The following is a 22,718-nucleotide window of genomic DNA, read 5'->3' on the forward strand; positions in this document are numbered from 1 at the left end:
AGAAGTCTCAAAGGAGGGGGCAAACTTTTTATTTGCAATGCTCTGTCTGTGGTATCACCATCAGACAAGGAACTCCAATTGTAGGACAGACCAGCGTATCTCTGGAGGACATGATGCAGCTCCTGACAGTTTCAGCTAAACAGTCTATATGAGCTCATGGAGTATACATGTTGGCCATTCTGGCTAAAGGGGCAGAATGGCAATCTGACAAATGCATGCATGGATGAATGCATATATAAATAGATGAAGCTTAACTGTGCTAAGGCCACATAGTTTAGTGAGCATTTCTGGGGGGTTTTTTCCTATTTGCATCTCCACAGCAAGTGGTTGTATGAATGAACATCAAGTGTCAGGAAGTGGCCTTCTTTCATTTTATTTTATTTCAATGCAGAGCCAAGCAGTTAGTTTGCACCAGTTCAAAACAGGGCAACAATCTGGCAGAATGTCTGGACTGGCTGCTTGAACAGCCAAAACACAGTGACAGGATGGAATGGATATGGTTGGGACTCCACTTTGATACTGTCCCAAGTTCAAATGGTACCCTCAACAGTTATGTCAAAACTAATTAATTCCTAAAAAGGGGATTTCATCACCAGTGAGAGGATGAAACAAGCAAGAGCATCAACACTCTTTCACTTTGGAGACCCACCTTCCTGAGTCGAGATAGTCCATTCTGCACATGGGGCACAAGTGTAGCAGCAGGATGGCTGCCCTTCCATACTCTCCTTGGCATAACTGGGGTTACAGCTCTCCACACATCTGGAATGAGGTGCCACCTGGCAGTGAGGAGAAGGAGCAGTGTGAGGAATCCATTTCCTTGTGGTGAAAGAAAGCGTCTGAAGATTCCCAGTAGGCTGCCTAATTCCAGTTACCACCAATCCCTTTTTGAAATAATAGCTGAGTGTGGCTAATTTAGATATCACACTTAATCAGTCTCATGCTCTTAGTTGTTTGTGCATTGAAATCCTTCCTTTTGATGCAGAGTGTACAGTATTGCAAGCTCCCTAATGAATAACTGGGGAACAAACCAAATGCTTTGATACAAGATGCAGAAAAAGTGGTACAACAGATCTGAAATAGAAAAAATATATTGGCGCAATTGTGGGCAATAGAAGCAACAAAGCAATGCAGCTGCCAAAGGGCAAATTCTATTATGGGATCCATTACCAGAAGTATTTCTTCCATAGCATGAGAAGTAGTAATTCCTCTCAACTTCTCAGCAGTCAGACCCCATACAAAATAATGTGTTCAGTTCTGGGCACCAAGATTTAAGGAAGATGCAGAAAAATTAAAAATGGTCCAGAGGAGTGCAGCAAAACTGACCCAGGATTTGGAAACCCTGCCCTATGAGGAGAGACTGAGAGATCTGGGCATATTCAGCCTCGAGAAGAGAAGACTTGTGGGGATGATGGCGGGCATGATATCCTTCCATAGGTTGCCACAAAGAGGAAGGTCGAGATCTATTCTTGCTGATGTCAGAGTGTTAATGACATGGAATAATCAAGTTAAACTATGGCAACACAGATTCAGACTAGATATCAGGAAAAGCTTCCTCACTGTCAGATCAATAAAACAGTGGAACCGATTTCCTAGAGGGATGGTGGGCTCTCCTGCACTAGAGACATTCAAGGGGAAACTGGACAGCCATCTGAATGGGATGGTTCAAATTGGTGTCCTGCAACAGCAGGGAGTTGGATCCGATGGCCTTCATGGCCTCTTCCTTTCAAATATTCCATGATTCTCTAAAAGCTTTGGAAGATTTCAGTCTTTCCTGGATTTCAAAGTCTGGGAAGAAAAGGAGCTGTCTGTTCTCGACCTTCCAGGGACACCTCAGTTCAAATCTCCCACTAACCACCACAGCAGGTTAGTGCATATGGTGAATCTCTGTGGTTGCAAGAAGGAACTCTGCAGAATCCCCCCAAAACGGGCAGTTAGTCAGAAGTTGGAGACAGCTTGGCAATATGGGGGAAAAAATCAGTTGAGAACAACTCCATCCTTGGACATTCGTAAAATTCCCTGGCAGGCCAGACCCTTCACCTGCCTTTCACCTCTCCCATGCTAATCTTGCTGCTTCATTTTGAGTCAATGTTCCATGCTTCCTCCTTTTACAGCAAAATGTTCAACCCTCTGCATGGAATAGCTGTTGGCTGATCTGGGTCCACTTTAGAGGGTGCTTAGCTTTCTGGCAGTGTGGATGAGACTGGGAGTGTCACTGCACGGATTTTGTCGTGCCACTTCCTGTGCATTCAGAATCCTGAGCAGGAACACTTGGGGGAACAGAGCCCTCCACAGCCTCTGTTGCAGTTCCTTTGGCAAGAGGCTCCTGTGTGTATGCACACAAACACAAATCCCTTGATGTGTGATGCACTTCCTTCCAGAAACCACCATGCACAGAATTACAATTGATGTCTCATATGTACTAGCCCACAGACTATTGGCATAACAGGTCAGAAATTATTTTCTGCACCTTGTTTAAATGCTTGGGCCACACAATGGCACTTGGGTTGATGCTGAGCTTTTCCCCTGGCAATTCTGCTGTCATCCAATTCCCAATGGTCACCATTCCAGGTGTATCATTGGGGAAAAGCACCCAATTCACAATATCAAAGTGGGCTTCCAACCGTCCATGCTTGTCCAAATGCAGCCCATGCATGGAAGCATTAGTATGGCGGATTCCTCTTAAGAAAGCATGGAACTAGAATCACAGAGAAGGCTACAAGGTAGTTTTACACATTCACTCCCTCCCTCCCTCCCTCATTTATCTATTTATTAGATATGTATGCTTCCTCTTAGCCCTAAGTCTCTCTGGATTGAAAAGATGTTCAATATTTTATCCATCTTTGCTCTGAGTTCTAATCTTCCATGTAATGAAGTCATTGTGTATCCCATCTGCGCTCAGATTTCCCAGTTGAACCCACCTTCTTTGATCTCCTTCCTTTTTTCCCTTAGCATTTGCAACAGAGCAAAATCAGCAATGTTGTATAGAGAAGGTCCTTTCGCACAGTAACCCAGCATTCCCAGCTGGTCCCTGCAGACGTCTCCCAGGTTCCTTTTCCTTACCAGGCTGGTTGTGGCTGATGAGACCTCTTTCAGGATAGTTGTCCTGTGAAATGTCCTGCTACCAGAGCCAGCTCTGGCACATGACAGGGGTTCCCTCGAGATAGGAGTTCCCTATTGAAGGCCAGCAAAATTGCCACCTTTGATATTCTGGTGGCCTTCATGGAGGCATTTTCTCCTTCTCTCCTCTCACTGAGAAGGCAATTTTTCCTGAAATAGACAATTGTGTTTGGGAGAGTTGAAAGCAGAAGATGCAAGGGAAGTCAAAATACAAGATGAATTGAATCTATAAAGGAAGCCAGAGCCTTAAGCTGGACATGAATGAGCCTTGAATGTGGAAGAAATGTATTCATCTGTCATGGATTGGCTATTTTGGCTTTCACAGGCTGATGTAGGTCAGAGAGGAGTTGATGGGACATAACATAGACAAAAGAAGACATAACATAGACAGAGAAGACATAACAGCAACTGACCAAAAGCCAGTGCTATCTAGACATAATGTGGTATTTGGATGGAAAGGGAAAAGGTCCCAGATTCACAGGTCTTCACCGAACTCTTGTGAAAATAGGCCTTTCCTCCAGCTGGAAGCCTATGAAGTGGCAATCAGCAGACTTCCCAGCAGGGAGAGTCCAAATTCATCTCCCTGAGGTACCAAGGAGTAACCACAGGAAAAGCAATGTCAGCATGGCAGAAAGACACTTGAAACCCCACAGGTAGCTTCACAAACTCAATTATCTCAAAGAGGCAGGCAAATAGCAACTCTGAATCTTTGATCCAGCATGTAGGATCATTATTCTCTATGTACTTTCTAAAAGAAGCTGTGCAAGTTGGGGCAGATCTACTGAAATCCAGTACCCACAACATCCCAAACTGATGCTAGTCCTGCAGGAGTATTCACATGGAATAATACAGCAAGTAGAAAGAACTGTGTCAGGAACACCCCATTTTCTCTTGGTGGGTCATTCATCTGGGGACCAGAACTAGACCAGCAACCTCTAGAATGTGGGCATCCTGCATACCACCTGCAAATGACCTGACAGCACCTTCTCAAGAACCTGAGCCAAAAAGGAGGTACCAGCAACTAGATACTTGTTATTGGAATCCATCCAATCTACAGCAGGTTTCATTAAAAATGGTAGTACCCCTGCAGTAAGAGATTTCAGTGCTTTGGGTAGGGATGGGCTTATCAAATGGGGAGGTGCATCCCCATATTCTTTTGGTATGAGACACTATAAGGAATCACCAGAAAAAAGCCACTCAGAGGCATTGCAGCAAACTCTTGGCCTAAATGATCAGGTGGAAATCAGTGGAGTGGATGGAGCTGGCAGATGTGACAGACATCATAACACCAGCACAAAGCTGACTACATAAATGTATAAACCAAAAGGATGCTAAAAGTAAATTCAGGAAAACAGGACACTGCATCTGTGAGGGGTTCAGAGGGAGTCAGTGCAAATATTCCCAGGATGTTTTAGAAGACATGCCTAGGTAGCATCTTGAACTGGGGACAAAGGCAGAAGAGCAGGCACACATTCTCCTTCAACCCTGTAAGAGGATGTCCTGTAACATGTGTTTGATCAACTGAACCCGGAACCTTTTGCCATTTTCTTTGATACCACAATAGGAAAAGGAAATACCTGCCAGGGCTGCAGCTTCTGTCCTTGCACTCCATCTCCTTTTCCAGTCATCAATATCTGGTTGGATTGGAATGAAGATGCAGCATTTAAGGCACTGGCTACCATTCGGGCAATGCTGTATGTACAAACGTCATCTTGAGAAAAGACTCTTTCCAGCTCCTCCTGGGGAAGCATCTCCAGTTTCTCCTTCTCTGAGTACCTTGACCAACTTTTCATGGAAAAAACATGCTTTGAATAGAAACAATGAAAAGCATTCTGCCAAAACTGATTCATAGCATCAGAAAATGGAATGTAATGATCAAGTCTTTTCCTCTGAGGACTCTTCCTGATGAAGGAAAAAGATCCATGGAGAACTTGAAAGTAACCAGGATTGAACAATAAGTACAAGTTGATGTCTTGCACAGTGGTTGTGATCCAAACCTTTCCTCCAATTTGTTCCCCTCCAAGTTTCTTTTGCATCATGAAAACTGGAATAAAGCCATAGTGACAGTCTGCATAGAAAACAGCTACACTCACTTGACCCCATGGAAAGGAGAGCTCATTATGAGTCATTCTGTATATGTGTTTTCCTGATAGCCTTTTTGTGAAGGCAATGCAGATTCCATGACTGATCATCAATGGGATCACTGCCCTCACAAATGTTTGTCCATTTTCAGCGTCTGGGGCAAATAGACCAATCCATGTCCAACCAAAACTCACAACCAGTTGGACAATGCCCAAGTATTGGGTTTCTTCCCTTGGAGTCATCCGGTAGATGAATGGGAACTGAATGTGATCCTCCAAACAGGGTTAACCAAACCATAACTGACCTAATTAAGAGAGGAAGAGCTTGGCAGTTTGCTCTCTTGTCTTTAAGATGAACATCAGAATCCTATGAACGTGACATTTCTAAGCAAATTCCCATCACAAAAGAAGTGGTAGTTGAGGAAGAATGGAAGGGTAATACATCTCAAGGATCATCACTACAATAGCAATGCAATATTTGTTCGAGGAAAGAGCATCCCTTCTCTGCAAAGTGAAAAGAACCCACCAAACCCCAACCCAGCCTAGCAAGTGCCTAGACAAGACCAGAATATCCAATACTGGGTGAGCATCCCAATGTGGCTCTTTTCCTTTCCACTTTGGACTGACTAGTGATTTTCTCCTCTTTCAAAGCCCTAAGCTGATGGAAGAAAACATCATTGGAAAGTTTCCCTTTTCCCCAGAAGGAGGAGCCTAGTGAGAGATGAGACTGGATTTGTCCGTTTCCAACGAAAACTGTATCCCTGAAAGATCAGTGAAAGTGCTGCGGTATTGCTTGCTTTTCTAAAATCCTGAAATGTGATCATTCTAGAAATATGAGCTTTGGTTTGTTCAGGATTGTCCTTGCAGTTTATTTTTGGCCTCTGACCAAGATGGCCCTTAAAATTTCTTTGGCTAAGCTTTCAGTTCACAGTGCTTATATATTCCAGGTCTGCTTACTAAGTTGCCACTGGGGTGTTTTTGACAGTGTCAAACCCTATTACCAGTGAAGTATTTCAGTCAAACATATGCAAGTTCTCATTCTGCAGTATGACACATGTACCCACTGGGATGGTGGCCAGTGACAAGCGAAGCCCCCAGGGCTCTGTCCTGGGACCAATCCTGTTAAATTTTTTCATCAATGACATGGAAGAAGGGGTGAACAGTATGCTGATCAAATTCGCAGACAATACTAAAACTGGAGCAGTGGCCACGACTGAGGAGCAAGTACTCCAGGTCCAAAAGGACCTGGACAGACTATGGAAGTGGGCAGAAGACAACAGAATGTTGTTCAATGTGGATAAGTGCAAGGTCTTGCACTTGGGGCATAGGAAAAGGTGTCATAAGTACAGGTTAGGGGACAAGTGGCTGGAGAACAGCACTTGTGAAAGGGACCGCAGGGTGCTGGTTGACTGCAGGCTAAACATGAGTCAGCAGTGTGATGCAGTGGTCAAGAGGGTGAAAGCCACCCTTGGTTGTATAGCCAGAAGTGTGGCTTCTAGATTGAGAGAGGTATTACTATCACTCTATATGACTCTGGTGTGCCCACAAGTGGAGTATTGTGTTCAGTTTTGGGCCCCTCATTACAGGAAGGATATAGCCAGGTTGGAGTCAGTGCAGCATAGGGCCACAAGGTTAGTGGCCAGTTTGCAGGGGATGGGGTATGAGGTGAGACTGAGGGAACTGGTTCTCTTCAGCCTGGAGAAGAGGAGACTCAGAGGGGATATGTTGGTGACATACAGGTATGTGAGGGGTGTCACACAGAGGTGAGTAGATGTCTGTTCTCCCCTGCAGAGGAAGGCAGGATGCTCTCCAACAGAGCAAAGCTCAGGAAACCAAGTTTCCATTTTGATGCCAGGAAGCACTGCCTGACAGTTAGGACCCTGAGGGTATGGAATGGGCTTCCACGGGACATGATTGAGGCCCCATCGGTGAGGGTATTCAAGGATAGGCTGGACGTGCACATGGTGGGCATGTTGTTAGTGGAGCCGGCTTGGAGCCGGGGGGTCAGACTAGATGGCCCAGGAGACCCCTTCTTACTTGCTCTATTTCTTTGTTTCTATGCTACCCTTGCTATATGCTTTTTACAGTTTCACTCATCTGTATGGAACAACTTGAAATCGTGTCATTCCTTCAATCAGGTTGCTGTTGACTGACCATATTCTAGAAACAGGATGGCTTGGTTTTGAATGACTGCCTCTGCAAAGCACCAGATTCCAGCTGCAACACCCTCAGCAGATGACATGTTCATGCTTTTCACATGTGTACTCATGTGTATGGAACAATTTGATATGGAGGCACACTTTCTATTAGGTTTTTGCTGATTTTCTGTAATTCAAGAGCAATTTTGCCTGGTTTTAATTGCCTTGCATTTCAAAGTGCCATTTCCCAGCTGCAACATCAACAGATGACATCTTCTGTCAGTGGGTGAAGGTGCTTTAGGAAAAGGGCTGTGCCAAGCCAACACTAGCTGGATTTGGGGTTTCTGGGCTCTCTTACCCTCCCAGGGCTTACTTGAGGAATCTTGTAGGTGCCTGACATGGCTGAAATAAAAGTGGAGATGTCCAATTCAGTTCCCTCAAGAATGGCCAGAAGGATCTCCTTCGTCCCACAGCTGAAGTTGGCAAGGTGTCTTTCCCCACCAGCAGGCAGGCCTAACATGGCATAAGAAGTGGTTCTCCCATCAAAATGGCTCTCATAGATGTCATAGCCCAAGCTTATATTGGGTAGGATCCTGGGATTCTGGTTGATCTCACGAATGGAAAGCAAGAAGGACAACATGTGTCAGTACCTCAGAAGTAGGAAACTGCAATGCAAGAGTTACAGACACTGGGCTGATTCTATGAAAAAGATTGAGATGTGATTCAGATTACATAAAGATAAAGATTTAATCACAGAGCACACAGATGAATGATGCATTCACTTGTAGCTGGTGCAGTCATGGCTAGGAATATGCAAAGAATCTGTGTTGCACAGAAAAGCAATTGGATTTCCTTGTTTGGCTTCCCAGATGCAAGACCTGTTGGCATCACCCAGTGTCCAAGCTGCTGCTGAGCACGCCCAGTATTTGCAACATGTTCCACAGAAATCAGGCCCCATAAGGTTGACAAGCAGTGCAAATCATCCATGCCCACCTCTGCCACCTGCTGCACTGAGTGTGGAAGAACATTGGTTCTGGGAATGGCAGCTTGCAGGCCACTTGCTGTGCCCCTTTTGGCATCCTTCACATGCTCCTGATGGGGAAAGTTCCACTTACACAACTTCTTCTTGGCTCAGCTCACTTTGCAGGACTGGACTGAGCACCAGAGAAGGTCTGTGGATTCTGGAGCGGCAGATTCTGAATGGGTTCATCTCAACCCTAGTCATGTCACCAACGTTGATGGCTTCAACAGGACACATTCCTGGAGGAGGAGGCCAGTTATAATTACTCTCTGTTGCTTGTTCATTCAAAGGCTAGTCTTGGAACAAACCTTTCCAGAATCTGTCCCTCCAGGTTTTGGCATGCTTTCTCTTGTGCTCAGCTTGGCCTTCCAAAGTGTGCAAAGCTGAACGGCAGTCCCTGAGTGTCTGGGGAGCACCAGTTGCACAACACCCCAGGATAGTTGCAGCCACAAAGTATAGAGAGCAAATTTCTAGTGGGTGACTGGGGGTCCAGGCTTATGGTATCTTTCCAAGAGATGGAGGGCAGGCTAGGAAGTATTAAATCCTCATAACTCACCTCTCAGCCCAGTTGACGGGGGAGTCATAGAAATCATAGGGTTCTTGATGCTCAAAATATTGTGAAGAAAGTACAGCACTGATCACGTAATCACCTGGCCCATAATACCTGGATGCTCCTTCAGCAAGTATATTCGAGACACAGTTTCCCTCCTGCCTTTTGGAAAACACACAATGCAGCAGAAGCAGCCATGTCAGGATGCATCTATTGATTGCCCACTTTTTCTGCCTGGCTGCTCTGCTCCTCTTCATATCCAGTTCATCAGAGGCAGCAAGAACAGTCTGACTTCATGGTCCTTACTGAAACAAGAAGTCCTGAGGCAAAGGAGAGCTCTTTCAATTTTCCCACAGGTGCATTCAACACCTCTCTCCACCTGTCCCAAATCTCACCCCAAGCTTTCAGCAAGTGCTTTCCACACTCAACTTCTCAGGTGTGGGTCTAGCAGTTTGCTGAGATTGCTCTTTTCTGTGAGGGTTTGCTTATTGTGCTGATAGGCAATCCCAAACAGGTGTCTAGGGCTTTAGCAGGGCTCTAGGGAAATCACCATGTTTCAGATCATCCTCTGCAATGGAAGCATCCTCTCTGCAACTGGTCTCAACAGAGACCCCAGGGCACAGCTGCACAGAAGGAAAAAAAAAACATCTATACAAGCACTCTTTGCTGCAGCTTCAACTTTTGGAAATGGGGGAGGGGAAATGGAGCCTGTCCTGTCCTCTCCTGGAGACCCTCCAGCCAAGGGGTCTTGATGAAGTACATCCTTGGGTTTGAACTGAGCACAAAGGGACATGTGTTCCTCTGGAGGTTTCTTCACAAATGAGATTGAAAGCCCACATTGGCTCTTTTGTTCTCTCTACACACGAGCAGCCATGCATTGTGGGTTTTTGTGGAACAACCAGGTTTAGGGGGGAAGCTGAGTGGAAACCATCCCTCTTGAATTCCCCTGGCATCCACTCCTGCTAGGCCCAGGCTTACAAAATGGGCCAAGGCAAGCCACATGCACTCAAAGAAGCAAGGTTGTGGAACTGGCAAGTTTCTTCCTTCTCTGTTGGGGCAGGTGGCATGGAAGAGGGAAAGTGCTTGGGCAGTGGTCCCACAGGGCACCATCCTAAGCAAGTTGCTGGAGCTAATCTTCCAAGGTGTGTGGAGCAGAGCTGCTGCAAAAGCAAAGAAGAGGGACACTGCTTGGGCAGCAGCAGTTGGGGCTCCACGCCTGGAGAGCACGCTGTGGAAACTGTTGAAGCCCACCATCGAAAGCCAGTATAAAAACTAGCATCAGTTTGATCAAAGATCTACAAATAAAACAATAGATTTAATGCAAGCAAAAGCTACCAAAAATCTTCAGCTAGCACTGAGGGGATCACAAGGAAGGCAGCAAGGTGAACCTCCCTCGAGAGGGCATTGCAGCACCTGGGGGCCACTCCTAAAAAGACCTTCCCCCTAGGAAGTGCCAAATTCACTCTATTTGCTGTGGAGCACTGGAAGAAGAGCTTGTATGATTGTCCTCAGGGCCTGGCCACATGTATATGGGAGAAACTGTCCTTCGGACAACCTGGCAACCTTCTCCAGAACGATTTGGATATCATTTAACCAGAAGGACAAGACACTACTAAGAGCCATGGTGGGTTCACATGCAATAACAAGCCACTCCCATCCCTGTTGTGGTATTTCAGCAGGTTACCTCTGACTTTTAGAAACAGTGATTGGAAAACATTATGTGCTATGGTTTCCATGTTTTCTTTGATCATCTGAAACTGTCAGTGTGGCTTCCATGGTCCTGCTATGCAGCTACCACAGCAGCCCCTCAAACAAGCAGCAGCTGATGCAGATGATCCATCTATCCTAGGTTTGAATTTCAGGTACAGGCTGATGGGATAGGTGTCAGCAAGTGGGAAGTCTGAGTGAGGAATCCTGATTTGTAAACCCAGCCACTCTCAGCCTTATCTGGATTGAATCTCAGTGACCTGGCAACCATACACCCATTCCTAAGTCCTTGCACTAGCTGAGAGCATCTACAGATTCATTTGCATTTCATGAAGAAGGCAGATGAAGCCAGGTACCATCGGCATAGCAGTGATACACTAGCTGACACCAACGGATTATCTCAGCTAGCAAGTTTAAAAACATGGGGGATAGACTTAATCCCTGCAGCGTCCCATGGTGTATCTAGAAAAGCACAGAGAAATGAGGCCCCGGTATCATCTTCTGGAACATACAATCCATAAGGAGTGGAGGGGCCTTGTATAAACTTTCTTCTTCTCCATTCTCTTTTTAAATTTTTCATACTATGTCTTTTCATATTATTTCATCTTCTTGGCCAAGGGAATAATATTCTAAGTTGCTGCAACTTAGTTTCTTAAGGCATTTTTTGCATATATTGAAAGGACTCTGAAGCCGACAATCTCTTGATGATTAATGATGTCCCATTTGCAGAGCTCTTTAATGTTTTGACCTTAGAAGTAAGAATTATGGAAAGTGCAAACTGATCTTAGCATGAGAATATTAGCTGTGGGGTGAGGGTGTTCATTTTGTGGCTTCTGAATTGAGATGAAGTACAACTGTGCTTTTTAGGCAGCTCAGACCTCAGGCTGGCATTTTGGCCACAATTCAGACTCTTAAGGCATTTCTGTTTTTGTACTTGGAGAGGATTTTGAAATGAATATTTTTTTAACATCCTGTATGAATGCTAATAAGATTTAACATTTGCTAAACTGTCTGATACACTTATTAAAGAATTTGGAACTATGGACATTATGAACTGACCTTGACTGAAGCCTCAGTGCGACAGGCGAGATGGTTGTTTCCCTTCTTCCATCACCATTTTCTAAGGAAGTTGTCAGCTGTTTGAGAAGGCAGACTTTTTGTTGCAGCTTCTGATCTGATTTACATATGATTTGTTACAAAGGACAACTATGTTTTCCTGATTGTAGCAGGAACTTGGGGAGGCTGATGTTTTTCTGATATGCATGCTCTCCTTCATTTTGTCACAAAGTATGATGCAGAAACAACATGAGTTGGAGACTATCAGTGCCACTTGTTGGACTTGGAGAAAAATGGAAGTCAAAGCCCCCCATTAAGGAAGAAATGTCTGAACAATGTCTCTTCCTAACCAATTAACATAAATATTTTATAGTAATAGAATGTGTTTAATAACTCTGACATTGATAGAGGACTGACTAATTGACTTTATCCATCTCTGTTTCTTGCTTTTTCTTCTCCTTTTCTCCACCCCCCCCGCTCTCTTTATTTTTTGAAGCAGGAAGAAGAGGTTGGAGGAAGATGGAGACGTAATGATAATCTTTTGCTACAAGAAGATATTTTGACAAAATCAGACTAATCAGTGCTTTGGAGTGAATTCAAGTATTAGAGGGTTATCATGAAGAAAAGAAAAGAAGGGAAGGGAAGGGAAGGGAAGGGAAGGGAAGGGAAGGGAAGGGAAGGGAAGGAGGCAAATTAATTTTAAATGAACTCAGGCAATTAAAAAATCAAATGTACATGATAGATGCAGAGGAGATACAAAAAAAGTTGAGATTTTTAAAAGAAACACATTTTGAACATGCAAATAAGCCTAGAAGATATCTAGCATATTGTCTTAGAAAGATCTATAATGGGGGTGAAGAAAGACATTGGTATAACAAATGTTGAAAAGGAAATCCATGAGCTATTTACCAATCTCTTTTTTTTTTCAAAGCCAAGTAAAAAATACCGACTTCAGAAAATGAAATGGAGAAGTAAATAAAAGAAATATGTCTTGAGAGCTTCACCCTGGAGCAGGGGAAAATATTGAATGATACTATATCTATTGAAGAATTATTGCAAGCTATCCAAAAAACTGGAAAAAAAGTTAAAAATCTGATCTTGATGGATTTACTGTTACGTACTACATGTGTTCAGAGGAAAAACTAAATTTGCCACTTCAACAAGTAATGAATGAAGTTAAGGAAGAGACGTTATTACTACCAACACAACAGAAAGCTCATATAACATTGATACATAAAGAAGGCAATGATCCTAGGTTACTACATTCTTACACACCTATTTCATTATTAAGTGTGGATTAGAAACTCTGCTTCCATAATGGCAGAGATACTGAGAAAATGAATAGAAAAACTGATTCATACAGATCAAACTGGATTTGTCCCTAAAAGAAATGTGTAAGAAAATCTCCATTTTGTGATGGATCCAATCGAATGGGTTAAGAAGAAGAGAAAGGAAGCTGAATTTATTTATTTATTTATTTATTGGATGCAGAGAAAGCCTTTGACAATGTGGCTTGGTCTTTATTAATGAAAACACTTCACTACTTAGTCCAAGCTTTCTGAACTGGATTCAGGCAATTTATACTAGACAGCAGGCTAAGATTTTAATTAATGGCACATTATTTAACAGATTTCAAATGGAGAAGGGAAAACACCAGGGATATCCTTTATTGCCTCTTTTGTTTATCTTGGATTGGAAATTTTAGCAAAAAAGATAAAGACAAGAACCAAAATTCAAAGGCATTAAAATAGGTGGCGAAGAATAGAAAAGGAAATGTTATGCCGATGACATAGTTTTGACTATCCTGGATATAAGGTAAGAAAACAAAAATTATATTGAAATTTGTAACAAAGCAGGAAGATGAGAATTTAAAACAAAAAAACATGATGTGAAATAAGTTCAAACCCAGTCAAATACCTAGGGATAAACATAATGGGATATAATGATACATTATTTCAAGACAATTATCAAATAACTTGGCAGAAGATCCAAAAAGATTCATAAAATGGACTAAATTATAAGCATCCTGGCTTGGAAGAATTTCAATTATAAAAAAGAATGTACTACCAAAACTGAACTTTCTCTTTCAGATGATACTAATTGTGATATTGGGAAAAGTTCGCTAAGACTTGAAGAGACTACTGAATATTTTTATTTGGAATGGCACGAACCTGAGGATCAGATTTAAAATGCTTTAGGATACAAAGCAGAGAGGAGGCCTTGCTGTACCTAATTTGAAGTTATCCTATTATGCAGCAGGCCTGGTCTATATTGCAGATTGGATTATAAAAGTGAGTGAAGTTGGAAATAGCTGATCTTAAAGATGCAATACATAATCTCCTGTGGATTAAGGTGTCAGTCAAGAAGGCCTTGATATCAAACAACAACCACATGCTTAAAGTTGGCCTAATAAAAATTTGGTACTCCATGAGGAAAAAAAATCAGTCTTCCAATCTGCCCTCTGATGTCCCCAGTTGAAGCATATGGAAGACATTTAAGGAGAAATAATGATTTTGTAACTTACCAAGATGCTACTAATTAATTAGGACAAGTCAAATATTGGCAATAACTAAAATATAAGGGGAAAATATATAGTGGCTTGTTTATCGTTACTGGTTTTTCGGCGCCAGGTAAAGACCTTTTTATTTAAACATCATTTCAATTGCTAAAACATATGATCTGGCCAGGGCAACTTCTTCTTCCTTCTCTTTCTCCTCCTATATTTTTATTTTATACTGATAATTTTAATTTTATATTTGTAAATCAATGTATTTTTTGTATTTTTGTATTTAATGGTAATTTATTATGTACTATTGTATTTCAATGTATTTTATCATGTTGTAAGCCGCTCCGAGGTTTCGGCAAGGGGCGGCATAGAAATGTTATAATAATAATAATAATAATAATAATAATAATAATAATAATAATAATAATATCAAATGATTTCTTGGGGACACACCATCATGGGTATGGTTGGGCTGCTGATCTTCTGGGCACTTGGCACAATGTCTGCGGCTGAAAAGGAGAGTCATCTCACCACCAATTTGGATGCCAGGAAGCACTTCCTTACAGTTAGGACCCCGAGGGTGTGGAATGGGATTCCACGAGAGGTTGTTGAGGCCCCATCGGTCCAGGTGTTCAAGGATAGGCTGGACGTCCACATGGTGGGCATGTCGTGAGCGGAGCTGGCTGGTGCAGGAGGTCAGACTAGATGACCCGGGAGACCCCTTCTGACTTGCTCTGTTTCTATTTTTCTATATTCATGCCATTTGGAGCAAGGATGAACATGTGGGAAAGGCCAGGAACACAGGAAAAGAGGTTGCGTAGGAAGAATGAGAAATGTTCCCTTGTGGGTGAAGAACTTTCAGATCAGAGAGTTTCTCAGATTTTCATTTGGAAGGAATTCTGGGAACCTGCCTTCAGTCAACATTATAGAAAGGCTGTCAGTCTCGGGTGGAATACTCATGACAGGGCTCCATGGCCAGGCAGATTACACATAAAGTCAGCTCACCCCATTGTTCAATCCAGAGCAGACGTTGGATTAAAAGGAGTATTAATGGACTTGCTGCATAGTGATCCAACATCTACCTTCCCACTCCTAGAAACTGCTGGTGAAGAGGGGGCATGATCACCAGGAATTGAAACTGTGGGTCTCTGCAAAGTAGACCAGAATCCAGGAAGCTGAGCCCAGGGGATTTGGCAGATTGCCAACCCAGAAGAGATTCCTTGCATATCCCCAACTCCTTGCACTCCTCCTGCCTGCACAAGGGACTGCAGTAGAGAGTATCCTGCACAAGAAGCAAGACAGACCAGCAGTATCCTTGAATTTCCTCTCTTCCCCCATGAGCTTCCTTCTCTTCATAGGGTTCTTAGCAAAAGACTCACTACCCCTTTGGGTAGAGAAAAAGACAAGGAAGCCAAAAGAACATTTGCTGCCTTGGCAAAATCCCGTGGAGTGCTTGGACCTGCCTTCTTTTTCCTTCTGAATAGAATCTCCTTCTGCAATAACAGTCTTTTGTGAGTTTCTGTTAATATAAGGTTGGAGTGCCGCCTCTCTGGCAGCATGCACTACCCCCAGAGAATGACCTCTCAGGGTACCCAGAAGAGCAGCATCTTCTTTTGAGTTGAATTCTTCCTTGAGATGATCTGAGCATCACAAGTGTGGTATAAACCCAGCAGCACTTGCATTGCACCATGCATTCCTTTGGGCACTTGAAATTTAACTACCATGTCTAGATGTAATTATCCTTGGATTTGTATAACCTGGAATGTGGCACCACCTGGCACTAAATGGAGGAGCATCAAGGAAAAGGTGCTTGGTGCCCCCATGGAAAGGAACTGTTGAGATGCAGATACCCTGAAGGACCCAGCCCTTGCTTCAGGGAAGCCCTTTTTATGTGCCACATTATGGCAGGGAACCCCTCTGCTTTGAGGGATTCTTTCCACCTTTGTGTCTTGCTAGGCACGGCTGCATCAGAATCAGGACACGAGTGAAAGAACCTGGAATGCAATCCCAGAACTAGTGAAGTTACACAAAGTGGCAACAAAAGAGCAGCCATGGAGCTGGCTGCTGACAGTTCCAAGCAAGCCTTGCAGGTGGACCTGAGGACTTTGCCAAGGCTGATACAGGCCTAGGATCTCTGGGATATGAGCAGCTCTGCTCCCAGGGAGTGAGTCAGCACAGTGAGTGAACAGGGCCCTGAGCAGAAATCCCTGGAGCCTCTTTGTGGTCTGAACCATTCTGCAGAAAGCATGGCATCCATGCGCAGACTTCCTACTGGATGAAAACATGTGGTTCCTGCCTTGGACTGCACTTCAATGTCTCACAGAGGACCCTGCCCTGCTCATCTGGGATGAGGGAGGAGGCTTTCCATTCTCTCATGTGTCTGTTTCCAATTCCAGGAATTCAGATTTAAGAGTGTTGCATGAAGCCACTGATAGGAGAGGAAGTATGCGGGCTCCCAAGGTCAGCCATGGTTAATTGGGGGTGCAGGGCAGATTGACCCATTTCCAGATGCAGCAGCCATCAATAAATTTATTGCAGTTTGAGACCAACATGCAGGAGGCACATTCTCTGTAGTCTTGCCACCACCCATGCCTGGATTTCTGCAACCTCCATGGACGTGTTTTGCATGCGGCATGAGATGCTGCTGTTGACTATCCTGAATGGAAAGGCAACTTGGGAAATCCCTCAAGGTTTGGCAAGAAGTGGCAGTAATCACTATGACTTCCATAATTGTGGGAGCAGGAGCCTCATCCCTGCAGCTTCCTGGGCTTGGTGTAGATCCAGAAGCAGTTCAGGGAGGGGGAAGTTTCTGCAAAGTTTCTGGCACCTCCCTGGATTCTGTGCAAGGGCAGCAAATGCACCACGTGGCTTGGCCAGACCTTTAGAGGGAAACCCTGGGTGAACGGGTGTGGCCAAGCTTCTCCATTAGGATGTGGGAACGTCCTAGCAGTGTCTGCTCTGATAAGCAGCATCTCCTAAAAAGCTCAGTCTGGGAAACAAGGCTGGAGAACATTCCCCATTCACAATGCTTTATTTGGCAGGGCATCCAAAGTGAAGTCAATCAGTAGACTCAATAAGGATCAAACTTTGAATGGCCCCCATCCCACATTGAACTCAGGACTGCCCCATTTCATGAGATAGAACAACTGCACGGCATAGTCCATTCCCTCCGAGCAGTCAGTTTGCACCAAACAGATTAATGTTTGATGACACATGCTCATATTAATGAACACAGACACACTCAGCATGAGCCTGCCTCAGCATTTTCCTTCATAGCAGAAAACAAAGCAGACAAATGTATTTTGTATTCGATGTTGTAAGCTGCCCCGAGGCCTCAGCAAGGGGCAGCATAGAAATGTTTTAATAAATAAATAAATAAACAAAGGCTCAGTATTCAGGTCTCTGCCAGAGGGTGGACCTTGCCCTGGATGGCTCCAAGCTCCCCGCTGGCTCTTACTGAGCTGCCCCTCCCCTCCCCTGGTTCATGACAAGTGGCTGTAGCTGGCAAGCATGCACAGAACAGTGACTCTTTCAGGGACTGGGAGGAAATGCCAGTGGATCGGTGCCAGTCTGTGACCTGATGGCTGAAAAACAGTGGGCTAAGTGACCAGCTTTCTCCACCATGAAAGAAGTCTTGGGCAAGCAATATCACACACCAACCTATCAAGGAGGAGATTGGTGAAGAGGACAGTCCCCAATTTCATTCAGGGGGCAGGACAAGTGACATGGAGGTCCTTGTTCATTTCCATCTGCTTGAAAGCCTTCTGCAAAAAGGCAAGAGGGAGTTGGGGAGCAGCTTCCACATTGAAAGAAAGAAATGGTGTAAGCATCAGGAATTCAAAAAAGAGATATGCCCACTCTGGACATACAGCATCTCAGCATTCAAGCATTGCGCACAAGCTCCAAACTCAAGTTCTACCACTTAGCTTGTTTGGGAAGTCTCAGATAGCAGTCCTCACTCAGCCATGAACCTGAAAAGGTGATCTTTCACCGGTCCCATAGTTTAAAAGTCTGTTTTTTTTTTTGAGGATAAAATATAGAGGAGCATGATTTTGTGAGCTGCTCTGGCCACCAAGCAAGAAAATGAAGATTGGAAAATGAATGTAAAAATAAAAGGACCCTGTTGACAAATGAGAAGTGGCAGTGTTTGCTGGATTATTCTTTATTGAAGCTAGCCAATAGCCAAAACTCTATAGATAGTTCACAACAATAAAAAGGAGAAAAATATAGCATGATCAAAACCTTATTGCCCCAATTAAAAGCCACAGTAGAATCCAGCAATTCTAAAGCCCTAAAACTACTGTCACATGTTTAAAGCAGCAAATGCTGAAGAACGTTGACATTGAGAAGACAAAGGTCTTCATGAAGTCCCAAAGCTCACAAAGTAGGTAACCAAGTGGAATGCAGTTAGGGGCTGCATTCAACCACCTGGAGGCCACTGCTGAAAAATCAATCCTGTAAGCTGATATCCAGAGGCCCACTCCCACACTAAACACAAATCAGATGGTATCTTTGCTTTTGGTCAGGAGATGTTCCTTTGTATTCAGCTCAGGCCTCAGCACAATCATATAGCACTTTGGAAGAAAGATGCAGCCCAACAGCCCAGCACTGGAGGCCAGGATGGAGAAGACCTGCATAGCCACCATATACTTCCTCTTGGCACTGAGGTAGGAGGGCACGAAGGACACCCAGACGCTGCAGAAGACCAGCATGCTGAAGCTGATCAGCTTGGCTTCATTGAAGGCCCCAGAAAGTTTCCTGGTCAGGAAAGCCACCGTGAAGCAAAAGGCAGCCAGGAAGCCCATGTAGCTGAGGGCAGTGTAGAACATTGTGAGAGAACCTTCATTACATTGTAGGATGATGTGTCCAGGCTGGGAGTGCATGTCAGAGTCAGGGAAGGGTGGAGAAAAGCCCAATCAGAAGGAGCAGATGATGACCTGGACACTGGAACAAGACGTGACAATGGATTTTGCAAGGCTCTTCCCCAGCCACTTTCTCACCTTGTTCCCTGGCTTGGTGGCCAGGAAGGCCAGCACCACAGTGATTGTTTTGGCCAACACACTCAAGGTGGCAACTGAGAAGATGATGCTGAAGGCCGTTTGTCAGAGCAGGCAAGTCGCTTTGCTTGGCTGGCCAATGAACAGGAAGGAAGACAAGAAGGAAAGCAGGAGGGAGACAAGCAGAATGTAGGAGAGGTTTCTGTTGTTGGCTTTGACAATTGGAGTTTCTCAGAATTTGATTAAGATTCCCAACAGAATGCCTGAGCTTAAGAGCCAAATTAGGGCAAAGGAAACCAGGAGAATCCCCAAAGTTTCCTCATGGGAGAGGAAGGTTATTCTCTTGGGGACACAGCCATCTCGGTGCTTGTTCGGGTGCTGATCTTCAGGACACCTGCTGCACTGCTCTGCATCTGAAAAGAAGGGAAGCCATTTCAGGAATGTCACCTTCCATGTTTCTTCTGGAACAGCATCTACAGCATTTGGTAAAGAAGGTGATCTGGGAGACATCAGGACATGATGGAGTTCCTGACAGTCTGAACTAAAAAGTGATTATGAGCTCCATGAAATGATCGTGCATGTAGGCCATACTGGCAAAAGGGGCAGGATGCAAATCATAGCTAGCTAGGTAGATTGGCAGACAGACAGACAGACAGATGATGCTGAATTGTGCTAAGGCCAACATAATTTTAGAAGTAGTTTTGTTTATTCCCCCTTTGAAGTTCAAGTGCTAGGAAGTGGCCTTCTGTTCTGTTATTTTAGTTTACATTTTTGTCTCTACACTGCAGAGCCAAGCAAGTAACTTGCACCAGGTCCTAAACAGGGTCAGAATCTGTCAGGATGTCTGGAGGGGCTCTTTGAACAGCCAAATTGCAGGGACAAGATGGAATGGTCATGATTGGAACCCTGCTTTTGTACTCTCCTTACTTCAATAGCTACCCTCAACAGTTTCATCTAAAAATGACTATCAGTTAATTCCTAAGAAGAAGAGGACTTCATCCCATGTGAGAGGATGCAAAGAGCAAGAGCATCAGCATTGCTAAAATGGCTGAGCAAATGAAGAAGACTTCCCTGCCACTGGGATCACATCACCTTTGGCAATGGGTGAGTCTTCCTGGGAAAGGTGTTCCACCCAGCTACCCTGCTGCATTTCCAGCATTCTCTTTACCCCATTGGGCACCACAGGGATTGAGTCCCTCCCCCATGTTTTTCAACAGCTCCCTGAACTTGCAAGAAGAGATTCCCCATTGATGCTGGTGAATGTGTCACTGCTGTGCCAACACCACCTGGCTTCTTCTCTGCTTGCTCATTAAACACCTTCTTTCAGGTGATGGCTTATTTGGAAATGAGATAGCAACTACACATAGAGAGGTTGGGCAGACTCAGCCATTTGCCCTACATTTGAAGGGAAAAATATTTGCTTGGAGGGCACCCACCTTCCTGAGTGGAGATGGTCACTTCTGCACACGAGGCACAAGTGTAGCAGCAGGGTGGCTGCCCTTCCTGAGTCTGCTTGGCATAACCGGGGCAACAGCTCTCCATGCACCTGGAACGAGGCACCACCTGGCAGTGGCGAGGATGAAAAGTGTGAGGAGTCAATTTCTTGGCAATGAATCATAGGGTTGGAACATTCCCAGTGCTATCTCTAGTCCCAGTAATGACCAATCGCTATTTGAAATAATTTTTGATTATGTACTACACTAAACCAGTTTCATGCACTCAGTTGTTTGAGCACTGCAATCTTTCCTTTTGATGTGGAATGTACAGTATTGTAAATTCAGAACTGAATCAGCTCAGCAGCTGTCCTGCAAGAAGGGGAGCAACATGCAAGAAAGCTTCCCAATTGCAAATGAAACATGCTGGTGATGCTGGAAAGCAAGAAAAGCCTCATTCATCCTCAATAATTAGTGTTAGGGTAAGCTAACTCAGAGTTGAGGGGCCACACCTGAGAAGGGCTCTTCCTGCTCTCTGTCACTTTCTGTGTTCTGTTGTTGTTGTTGTTGTCGTTGTCATCATCATCATCATGACTAAGAATCTAAATGAAACACTACCAGTTAAAAGGAATTATGTAGCTGTTCAGTCTTTCTCCCTTTAAAGGACATTTTTCTTTGTGCCAGCCTTTCTAGTACTTAAAGAGGTATTTCATGTTCCTCTCTCAGTCTTCTCTTCTCAAGGCTGAACATGCCCTGTTCTCTCAGCCTGTCCTCATAGTGCAGTGTTTCCAAACTCCGAAACAGTTTTGTTGCCCTCCTCTGCACCCTTTCTAATTTTTCTGCATTTAAAAAAATGGTGCCCAGAACTGGACACAGTATTCCAGATGTGGTCCAACTAGTGAGGAGCATAGTGGAACTATTATTTCTTCTGGTATGGAAGTAATACTTCTGTTAATGCATCCTGAAATAGCATTTGCCCTTTTGGTGGCTGCATCACATTGTTGGCTCATATTTAGCAAATTCTCTACAATTACTCCAAGGTCTTTTTCTTTTTCAGTTATGTTGAGCCACGTATTCTGCATCTTGTATCAATGCATTTGGTTTGTTCCAGAGAGTTTCCTCATTTTCTCTTCCCACAGGGGTCTCTTCATCCTCAGATTGCTGATGCTCTTCTTGCTTCCCAACTACACCTGGCTGTAACAGCTCCTCAACTCAGTCTAGGAACTCTGTTTTCTTTTATTATCATGATGGTTAACACTCACTGGCCCAGTGCTCTGAACAAACAGTACATGAGATTCATATAGACATGAAGGCCACGCTGTCACTCAAGGGAACAGCAGAGCTGACCTCCACTCCCCAAGATGTGGACTATTGCTCCAGTCCTCAGAAGTCACTTGGGCCTCTGCTGCCTGTGGGACATCCAGAAGCACCTCTTCATCTTTCATGGGGAATGCAATGGCATTGGGAGCACCAAGGCTTCTTCATTCCTGTGCCTCCAAACTTGCAAGCCACACAATCTTCAACATGTCAAGTATCAGAACCAGTCTGTGGAACATATTCAGTGCACCCAGACACAGCTTCAGAACATGCCCCTCTTCCCTGGGTTCTACTGTCTGGGCAGAAATGGAGCTGGGTGTTCTCAGTGTTCCAGGGACACCACCTTCAAAATCTCCCAGTGACCTCCACAGCAGGTTACTGCATAAGGGGAATATCTGTGGAGACAAGAAGGAACTTTGCAGCATCCCCAATAAAATGGGCAGGGAGGCAGAAGTTGGAGACAACTTGGCAATATGGGACAAAATCAGCTGGGAATAGCTTCCTCCTTGGATTTTGGGCGATTCCCTGGGAAGCCTGGCCTTTCACGTCATTCTTGCTAATCTTACTACTCCATTCTGAGTCAACGTTCCATGTTTCCTCCTTTTACACCAAAATGTTCAACCCTCTGCATGGAATATTGGTTGTTGATCTGGGTCCACTTTTGAGGGTGCTGTTAGCTGAGCTGAAGTGTGCTTTAGATGTGGTCCATCACTGCAGGACTTACTTCATGAAATCTACTGTACATTGAGAAACCAGAGCAACAATCCCCAAACAGGGAGTGTTGGGGGACCGGAT

General features: G+C 44.3%; 1 pseudogene; it reads right to left on the minus strand.

The window, feature by feature from the left end:
• LOC123019751 overlaps nt 1–22,718 on the minus strand; it is a 37,081-nt pseudogene that overhangs the window by 1,012 nt on the left and 13,351 nt on the right.

The sequence above is a fragment of the Varanus komodoensis genome, unplaced genomic scaffold (genome assembly GCF_004798865.1).
Source record: "Varanus komodoensis strain SLA01 unplaced genomic scaffold, ASM479886v1 scaffold136, whole genome shotgun sequence".
NCBI classification, from domain to species: domain Eukaryota; kingdom Metazoa; phylum Chordata; class Lepidosauria; order Squamata; family Varanidae; genus Varanus; species Varanus komodoensis.